The sequence below is a fragment of the Prionailurus viverrinus genome, chromosome B3, assembly GCF_022837055.1.
Source record: "Prionailurus viverrinus isolate Anna chromosome B3, UM_Priviv_1.0, whole genome shotgun sequence".
NCBI lineage: Eukaryota > Metazoa > Chordata > Mammalia > Carnivora > Felidae > Prionailurus > Prionailurus viverrinus.
Genome location: NC_062566.1, coordinates 65,340,442 through 65,350,945, shown reverse-complemented (window position 1 = coordinate 65,350,945; position 10,504 = coordinate 65,340,442). Strand labels below are relative to the sequence as shown.

The 10,504-nt window shown below is 40.1% G+C and overlaps 1 pseudogene; it reads right to left on the bottom strand.

Annotated features, from left to right (window-relative positions):
* Positions 1 to 894: 894 nt before the first annotated feature.
* LOC125168066 (olfactory receptor 4F6-like) lies at positions 895 to 3,282 on the bottom strand (annotated as a pseudogene).
* Positions 3,283 to 10,504: the final 7,222 nt, after the last annotated feature.

The window sequence follows — 10,504 nt, the reverse complement described above, 5'->3', positions numbered from 1 at the left end:
CCCTGCCTTCCTCTGAGCTCGGAGACACGAGCAGCAGCCCCTCCTCAGATATTTGAGTTTCAACTCCACAGGTCCTTCCTCCAAGATCTTAATAGCTTTTTTCTTCCAAGTGTACTTATTCTAACTGCTACCCTTTATTTTCCATCCCTAGGGGTGAGAGCTACTTCGTACAATGCTATGTCTGTGGTATCTCAGGGTTTATTGTTTTTCAAATAACTAGTTAACAGCTTTATATTTAGTTAACCATTCTTTATACCAACATTTTCTCTCATAATAACTGCTATGGTTATTATCTTCTTGCTGGGCCCTGAAAAATCCAGATTAGCAATAGAATAATGAGGAAGGCTGACAGATAAGGAGCTGAAAATATATAAAATCAATCAGCTGTATAATAAGAAACATAACATGAAGGAAAAATTAACATTTATCCTTAAACTGAGATAGTATGTTTACTATGGGAAAAATAGAAAATGAGCAATACAGGGGTGACTTGGTGGCTCAGTTGGTTAGCTGTTCAACTCTTGATCTCAGCTCAGGTAATTATCTTGCAGGTTTGTGAAACTGAGCCCAATGTCAGGCTCCATACTGGGCTTAGAGCCTGCCTGGGATTCTCTCTCTCTCTCTCTCTCTCTCTCTCTCTCTCTCTCTCTCCGCCCCTCCTCCAGCTTGTACACGCACTGTCTCCCAAAATAAATAAACACTTTTTAAAAAATGAACAATAAACCACATATTGCCTTTCAAAGGGGATTGATTAACATTTATACTAATTCTGTTTGCCACCATCTACAGGTATGACCCCTGGTGAGATAAGAAATCCATGACCTGTAAGTCTCTTCTATAACCAGAGTCCAAGGAATGACATCACAGTTCAATCCTCCGCATGTTTAAAAGACATTAACTTACAAACTGAGAGCATAGGCTCCTCATCGCCACCTTCATATCTTTATTCCTAAAAGTATAGGTGACTGGATTCAGAAAAGGATCGTGATAACTGCATCAAAGATGACAAGGAATTTCTCCAGATGAGATGTGGGAAATGACCACACATAGAACAAGATTAATGGCCCAAAGAACAAAACAACCACAGTGACATGAGCTGACAGAGTGGAGAGGGCCTTGGACATAGTACCTGAAGATTTTCTGAACAGTCACCAAAACAAAGATGTAAGAGATGATTAGAAGTAAACAGGAGGCCACAGAAATAAAGCCACTGTTGGCAGTAACCATGAATCCCAATGTGTTTGTCTCTCTGCAAGCAAGTTTGATGAACCGAGGAAGGTCACAAAAAAAGCTGTCTAATGCATTAGGCCCACAGAAAGGCAAGTCTACAACAAAACCCCGTTGAGTCACTGAATGAATAAGGCCAATGATCCAGGAAGTGACTAGAAATAAAATGCACCTCCACGGGGGTCATGATGGTCAGGCAGTGCAGAGGCTTACATATGGCAACATATCTGTCAGAGGCCATGGCGATGAGAGCACCATCTCAATGCCCCCAACTGCACGGATAAAGAAGATCTGAACTACACAGCCCCCAAAAGAGATGGTTTTGCATTATCTTAAAACATCATAAATCATCTTGGGAGCTGTGCAACAGCAAAATATCACGTCGGTGATGGAAAGGTTGGCCAGCAGGAAGCACATGGGGGACTGTAAACCGGGGACAAAGGTCACACTTAGCGCAATGAGGAGGTTTCCCACCAGCCTCGCCACATAGAACACACAGGAAAAGAGGGAGAGAAAGAGCTGGATGTCCCCTGCGGTGGAGAGTCCCAGGAACACAAACTGCAGCACCGCCAAGTGATTGGCCTCCTCCGTTGCCTCTGTCAGCAGTGACACCTCTCACGCCGCCTGAAAGAGGAGAATAAGGAGAAACTGATTCAGGAGAAATGGCACTGATCTTAATCCTGGGCCATAATATCATTGTCAGAAAACCTGATGAAGACTGATGTGTGCTCCTGCAGACCATTTCAGTCACAACGCAATTCAGGTATCCTTGTAGTATACTGCGTCACAAAAAAGTACTGCAAAAAATAAGGATACCTGTACTTATTTTTATGGTTAGTTCTGTTGTATTTTTTCTGTCGTTGTTTCAGAGATAGCTCGTATATGACCACAAGTTAATAGACTTTTATAAATTGCTCAACTCCATGAAATAATCAAGTGATGTAAATTTCATAATTTGGACATCTCACAGTATAAGATACCATATCCATGGTCACATTGGCAAGTTCTATGAAAATCGTTATAAGCTTTCTTTGAAGACCTGATATGTATATTTCTCATATCTATAAGTTAGCAAGAAAAAATGAGTTAGAGGAAGGAAGGAAAGAGAGGTGTGCAGGATGCCAGAGTGTGGCACTCACAACCCCATCGAAGGATAAGGGCTAGAGAGTGACACAGTTATGGGTTTGTGGAGGACATTCTGCCTAGGTATCATCATATTGTATCTTCCAAGTTAAAGCAAAGATGAACGCCATACCTGTGGTAACTCTGTTACTACACTCCTCCCTATACCTCTCAGTCTTAGCTGAACTGCCTCTTCTTCCCTGGACAGGCATCAAATGGTATTTACCCCTGACTCACACACACACTCGAATGTTCCAGGCCACGGCTCCCCTCCACATTCTTCGCCCAGCCTGCAATTCCTGGGCCTTCATTACATCTCTCTACTTCTTCCCATTCCTCAACAGCACACTCTGCACAACTCCTTACTCTATCAAGTCCTTTCTCATACTCTTCCTTGACATTTGTGAGGTGAAGGCAAATTTTTCTTACATTGTGGTGACAAAACCAAAAACACTAGCACTAATAGTGCCCTGTTCCTGCTCTAACTTTAAATTTGTTAACATTTGTCTATGTTTGAGAGACAGAGCATGAATGGGAGAGGGGCGGGCAGAGAGAGGAAGAAGACAGAATCTGAAGCAGGCCCCAGGCTCCGAGCTCTCAGCACAGAGCCCAACACGGGGCTTGAACTCACAAACCCTGAGATCATGACCTGGGCCAAAGTCTGACATGTGTGACTGCTCTAACAAAGACCACTATTTAATTCTCTGTTGCTTGACATAAACGTTCTTATATATGTGTTTTAAATGTCTTTTTAGACTTTTTCTTGACGATGATATAGATGATATTCACATTAATAAAAAGCAACTCATCTTGCTAGCAGTTAGATTCCTTTCCTAGGGATTATCACCAGTAACCTCCCCATGGATACAATTCATCCAAACAAATGATTGAGTCTAAATTACCCTCCTTGAAGCTGACAGTTAATCCATCCATGCTTTCCACATACCAGTCAATCTAAACTTTTTTTAGTTTTTACACAAGACCTTATTTTCTCTTCCACACAAAAATGGATATTTTTCACGCATCTGCTTAGCTCAGATTTAAATAGTAGTTAACTTCTAGTGTTGGTAAAAAGTTGGAAAACGGGATGGTGCACTCATGGATGACACTGCTTCCCAGCCAGTCTTTCACTTTCTGGCTATACTGAAAGGTTGTTAGAGGCCATACTTGGTATCAGTTTCCACTTTTTTTTAATGTTTTTATTTATTTTTGAGAGAGAGAGAGAGAGTGGGAGAAGGGCAAAGAGAGAGGGAGACAGAGGATCTGAAGCAGGCTCTGAGCTGATAGCAGTTACTCCGATGCTGGGCTCAAACTCAGGAACCGTGAGATCATCACCTGAGCCCAATTCAGCCGCTCAACCAACTGAGCAACCCAGATGCCCCCAGTTTCCACTTACAAAAATGTTTTTAACAGACACATAGACCAATGGAATAGAATAGAAACCCCAGAACTAGACCCACAAAAGTATGGTCAACTAATCTTTGACAAAGCAGGAAAGAACATCCAATGGAAAAAAGACAGTCTCTTTAACAAATGGTGCTGGGAGAACTGGACAGCAACATGCAGAAGGTTGAAACTAGACCACTTTCTCACACCATTCACAAAAATAAACTCAAAATGGATAAAGGACCTGAATGTGAGACAGGAAACCATCAAAACCCTAGAGAAGAAAGCAGGAAAAGACCTCTCTCACCTCAGCCGTAGCAATCTCTTACTCGACACATCCCCAAAGGCAAGGGAATTAAAAGTAAAAATGAACTATTGGGACCTCATGAAGATAAAATGCTTCTGAACAACAAAGGAAACAATCAACAAAACTAAAAGGCAACCAACGGAATGGGAAAAGATATTTGCAAATGACATATCGGGCAAAGGGCTAGTATCCAAAATCTATGAAGAGCCCACCAAACTCCACACCCAAAAAACAAATAATCCAGTGAAGACATGGGCATAAAACATGAATAGACACTTCTCTAAAGAAGACATCCAGATGGCCAACAGGCACATGAAAAGATGCTCAGCGTCGCTCCTCATCAGGGAAATACAAATCAAAACCACACTCAGATATCACCTCACGCCAGTCAGAGTGGCCAAAATGAACAAATCAGGAGACTATAAATGCTGAAGAGGATGTGGAGGATGCTCAACATCACTCATCATCCAGAAAATACAAATCAAAACCACAATGAGATATCAGCTCATACCAGTCAGAATGGCTAAAATTAACAACTCAAGAAACATATGTTGGTGAGGATGTGGAGAAAGGGAGCTCTTTTGCACTGCTGGTGGGAATGCAAACTGGTGCAGCCACTCTGGAAAATGGTATGAAGATTCCTCAAAAAGTTAAAAATAGAACTACCCTACGACCCATGTGTAGGGTATTCCCTACACATGTGTATGTGTATGTGTATTCCATTGTGTGTGTGTGTATGTGTGTATGTGTATATGTATATATATATATATATATATATATATGTATGTATATGTGTGTGTATGTGTGTATGTATATACATACACACATACACACACACACACAATGGAATACACATACACACACAATGGAATATTAGCCATCAAAAAGAATTAAATCTTGTCATTTGCAATGACATGGATGGAGCTATAGCTATGCTAAGCAAAATAAGTCAGAGAAAGAGAATACCATATGATTTCACTCATATGTGTAATTTAAGAAACAAAACAGGTGAACTTATGGGGAAGGAAAAAAAGACAGAGGGAACCAAACCATAAGAGACTCTTAACTATAGAGAATAAACTGAGGGTTGATGGGAAGAGGTGGGTGGTGGGTGGGCTAAATTGGTGATGGGTATTAAGGAAGGCACTTGTTACATACAACTAGGTGTTGTATGTAAGTGATGAATCACTGAATTCTCCTGAAACCCAATATTAGACTATATGTTAACTAACGAGAATGTAAATAAAAATTTGGCAAAATAAAAAATAAAGTAGGAATAAGATATGCAGATGTCCTATAAATAGTTAGCTATTTCTTTATTATGTGTGAGATGTGGAGAGATGAAGAAGGTTTATAATAACAGCACTAGGGATGCACTCAAATGGTTGTGGAGCTGAGATGAGGAAAATCATTAATGGTTTAATCTCTCATAGGTTAGCTCCTTAAAAAGAAACATCAATGAAGCAGAAAATCCCCTCTAGTTATATTGTTTATCTTTTTTTTTTTAATTTTTTTTTCAACGTTTATTTATTTTTGGGACAGAGAGAGACAGAGCATGAACGGGGGAGGGGCAGAGAGAGAGGGAGACACAGAATCAGAAACAGGCTCCAGGCTCTGAGCCATCAGCCCAGAGCCCAACGCGGGGCTTGAAATCACGGACCGCGAGATTGTGACCTGGCTGAAGTCGGACGCTTAACCGACTGCGCCACCCAGGCGCCCCTATATTGTTTATCTTTACACCAAAAGTATGCAGAGAGTCAGTGATGTGGCCATTGATAAACCATCATTATATAGAGCACTCTGTATCAGTTACCTATTACTGTACAACAAAGTAGCTTAAAGCAACAACATTTTCCTTGCTCCTGAGTCTGCAGTTAAGGCTGAGCTCAGCTGGGCAGGTATTCCATTGGTCTCACCTGGGTTTTCTCATGAGGCATCAGTTATCTGGCAACTTGAGTGGGACTGGAGATTTTAAATGGCCTCATTCTCATGTCCAGTGCCTTAAGCTGTCTATTTGCTGGGCCTGCCTCTCCAGGAGGTCTTCTATCATTAGGTAGTCTTGTCCAAGCTTCCTTACAGGGTAGTAGGAATGCTACAGGACAATAACACAGAAGGTGCAAACTATGCTTCAGTTCTGGAATTCATTGAGTATCATCTTTACCACATTCCATTGGTCAAGGAGAGGCATGAGACCAGGCCAGATTTCAGGTGGGGAAATCGATTCTACCTCTCGACAAGAAGAGGTGCAAAATATTGTAACCATGTTTCTCCAACAATTAGAGACTCCATAACTACTCATTCTGAGTTGTGTCTATTGGCTAAGTATTTCTTAGGTAGAAATACCCTTACTATAAGGACCCGATATATGTCCTCTAGGTTTCTATGGTGTTGTCGCTCCAAATTTTACTAACTCAAAGGAGTTAACTCATCAGCTGTCTTCCATTCCTGTATTTGTCTTCGATTTAACAGATTTGTAGTTATTAATTTACATTTTCTTAATGAATTTATATAGATACTATATATGAGACTAAGTAAGTTAAAGCACATGACCTTCCACATTCTTCTGTGTGCAGGACAGACCACCTCCTAATTGTCAAAGAATATTCAGAAACACTGAAGCAGAGATACAGCCACTTTACTTGATTTAAAAGGAGCCTAGAGGTCCTGTGGGAAAGTAATTTCTCACCATCAACACATACAGAACTGCCTAATAAGTGTGAGGTGTCCAAAGGAGGGCAATCTCATACATCTGAGAGAAAATCATTATGAAAGCAAAAGACATCTGGCAGAGTAGGTGAGACTAAGCAAGTAAGTGCTGGTGTTAGAGCAGGGAGTATAATTCTAGATGCAAAATGAGGTTATGCATGACTCCCTTCCAACACAGCCTCTCCACCTTTTCCCCCCGCCCCTATCCCCCATATCCCTGCATGTTCCTGGGCTCTCTGGAAATGAGAGGGCTGTGATACAAAGAAAAGACCTGTGACAGTAGAACACAGATCTCTTCTGTGGGAAGTCCCTTCCCACAGAAGAGGCTGTGAGGAAAAGTATAAAGCAAGCCAAAAGCTCGCAGTCCACAGCAGACCTCAGAGGTTCAGACAGTGGTATGTGGGCAACTAGCAACCAGTAGTTTGGGAGAGGTGGGCAATGACTCAAGCATAAACCTGTGTGCCAGAGTGGCCCCTGTCCTTGAAGCAGAAGAATGGCTGTAGCATGGCCAACAGAACAAAGAGTCCATACTTACATGGGAATCTAACCACCAAGTACTTTAGAGAGAATACTTAGGGAGGAGAACCCAGGAAAAGATTTAATTTCTGCTTCTGAAGCATGTCAGAGAAATGAGACTTGGAATGTTGTGGTAAATGTGACATGTTTGTGCTCGGCGGGTCCTGCAGCTGGTGTTTTGATTGTCTCATTTTTACTTTTTTAACTTGATTGTGTGCCTGCTTATCAAATAGTGTGTGCAGACCTTTATTAAAATGTTGGATACCTAGATAAATATTTTACTTAAACCAAACATTGTCTCTTTACCAACCAAAAGATATGTAAGGGCCAGGTTTACAAAACGAATGAACCTCTTCCCCTTCACCTAGAGATAGTCTCTACAATAAATAGTGTTGGGAAAACTGGATATCCATGTGCAAAAGAATGAAATTGGGCCCTTAGCTTACACCATATACAAAATCAACCCAAAATGGATTAAGGACTTTAAATATAAGACCTGAAATTTTAAACTCCTCGAAAAAACATAGAGAAAAACTCCTTGACGTTGATCTGGGCAATGATTTTTTTTTTATTTGACACCAAAAGCACAGCAACAAAAGGAGAAGTAAATAAGTGCGACTGAATCAAACTAAAAAGCTTCTGCACAGCAAGAGCAACAATCAATACAATGAAAAGGTAAGCTACAGAATGAGAAAAATATTTATAAATTATACATATGATCAGGGGTTAATATCCAAAATATATAAAGAACTCATACAACAGCATGGGAAAATAATAATCTGATTAAAATGGGCAAAGGCCTTTAATAGATATTTCTCCAAAGATATTGAAATGGCCAACAGGTCTATGAAAAGATGTTCAAAATCACTAACCATCCAAGAAATGCAAATTAACACCACAATGAGATATCACTTCATTCCTACTAGAAAGGCTGTATTTTTTTACCTTTCATTTATACACACACACACACACACACACACACACACACACATAAAACTTATTGTCAAGTTTGCTAACATACAGTGTATATACAGCGTACTCTTGGTTTTGGGGGTAGATTCCTGTGATTCATCATCCCAACAAGTGCCCTCCTAAATGCCTATCACCGATTTCCCCCTTCACTGCCATCAATCCTCACTTTGTGCTCTGTATTTAAGTCTCATGGGTTTGCCTCCTCTCTGTTAATAACTACTTTTTCCCCTTCCTTTCCCCCATGGTCTTCTGTTAAGTTTCTCAACTTCCACATATGAGTGAAAACATATGATAACTGTCTTTTTCTGACTTATTTCACTTAGCATAATATCTTCCAGTTCCATCCACGTCATTCCAAATGGCAGAATTTCATTCTTTCTCATTGCCAAGTAGTATTCCATTGCATATATAAACCACATCTTTATCCATCCGTCAGTTGATGGACATTTGGGCTCTTTCCATAATTGGCTATTGTTGAAAGCACGGCTATAAACACTGGGGTGCATGTGCCCCTATGAGTCAGCATTCCTGTATCCTTTGGATAAGTTCCTAGAAGTTCTATTGCTGAGTTTAGGGTAGTTCTGTTTTTAATTTTTTGAGGAACCTCCTCACTGTTTTCCAGAGTGGCTGCACCAGTTTTCATTCCCACCAACAGTGCAAGAGGGTTCCTGTTTCTCCACATCCTCACCAACATGTTGTTTCCTGAGTTGTTAATTTTAGCCACTCTGGTGTGAGGTGTTGTCTCAATGGGGTTTTGATTTGTATTTCCCTGATGATGAGTGATGATGAATGTCTTTTCATGTATCTGTTGGCCATCTGGATGTCTTCTTTGGAAAATGTCTATTCATGTCTTCTTCCCATTTCTTCACTGGGTTATTTGTTTTCGGGTGCTGACTTCAGTAAGTTCTTTATAGGTTTTAGATACTACCCCTTTATCCAATATATCATTTGCAAATATCTTCTCCCATTCCATCGGTTGTCTTTTAGTTTTATTGATTTTTTCCTTTGCAGTGCAGGAGATTTTTATCTTGATTAAGTCCTAATAGTTCATTTTTGCTTTTATCTCCCTTGCCTTCAGAGACATGTCTTCTCCTTCTTTGAAGGAAGAAATTGCTGCGGCTAAAGTCAAAGAGGTTGTTGCCTGTTTTCTCCTCTAGAGTTTTGAAGGTTTCCTGTCTCACATTTAGGTCTTTAATCCATTTTGAGTTTATTTTTGTGAATGGTGTAAGACAGTGGTCCAGGTTCATTCTTCTGCATGTTGCTGTCCAGTTCTCCCAGGACCATTTGCTAAAGAGATTGTCTTTTTTCCATTGGATACTCACTCCTGCTTTGTCAAAGATTAGTTGGCCATACATTTGTGAGTCCAATTCTGGTTTCTGTATTCTATTCATTGGTCTATGTGTCTGTTCTTGTGCCAGTATCATACTGTCTTGATGATTACAGCCTTGTAGTAGAGGCTAAAGTCCGGGATGGTGATGCCTCCCACTTTGGTTTTATTTTTCAACATAACTTTAGCTATTTGGGATCTTTTGTGGTTCTACACAAATTTTAGGATTGTTTGTTCTAGCTTTAAGAAGAATGTCAGTGCAATTTTTATTGGGATTGCATTGAATGTGTACATTTCTTTAGGTAGTATTGACACTTTAACGATATTTGTTCTTCCAATCCATGATCATGGAATGTTTTTCCATTTCTTTGTATCTTCTTCAATTTCCTTCATAAGTTTTCTATAGTTTTCAGCATACAGATCTTTTATATCTATGGTTAGGTTTATTCCTAGGTATTCTGTGGTTCTTGGCACAATTGTAAATGGGATCAATTTCTTTATTTCTCTTTCTGTTGCTTCATTATTGGTGTATAGAAATGCAACTGGTTTCTGTACATTGATTCTGTATTCTGTGACTTTGCTGAATTTATGTATCAGTTCTAGCAGCTTTTTTGGTGGAGTCTTTTGTGTTTTCCATGTAGACTATCATGTCATCTGCGAAAAGTGAAAGTTTCACTTCTTCTTTGCCAATTTGGATGTCATTTATTTTCATTTTGTTGTCCGATTGCTGAGGCTAGGACTTCCAACGCTATGTTAAACAACAGTGGTGAGAGTGGACATCCCTGTCGTGTTCCTGATCTCAGGGGGAAAGCTCTGTTTTTCTCCATTGAGGATGATATTAGCTGTGGGCTTTTCATATATGGCTTTTATGACGTTTAGGTATGTTCTTTCTATCCCGACTTTCTTGAGGGTTTTTATTAAGAAAGGATGCTGTATTTTGT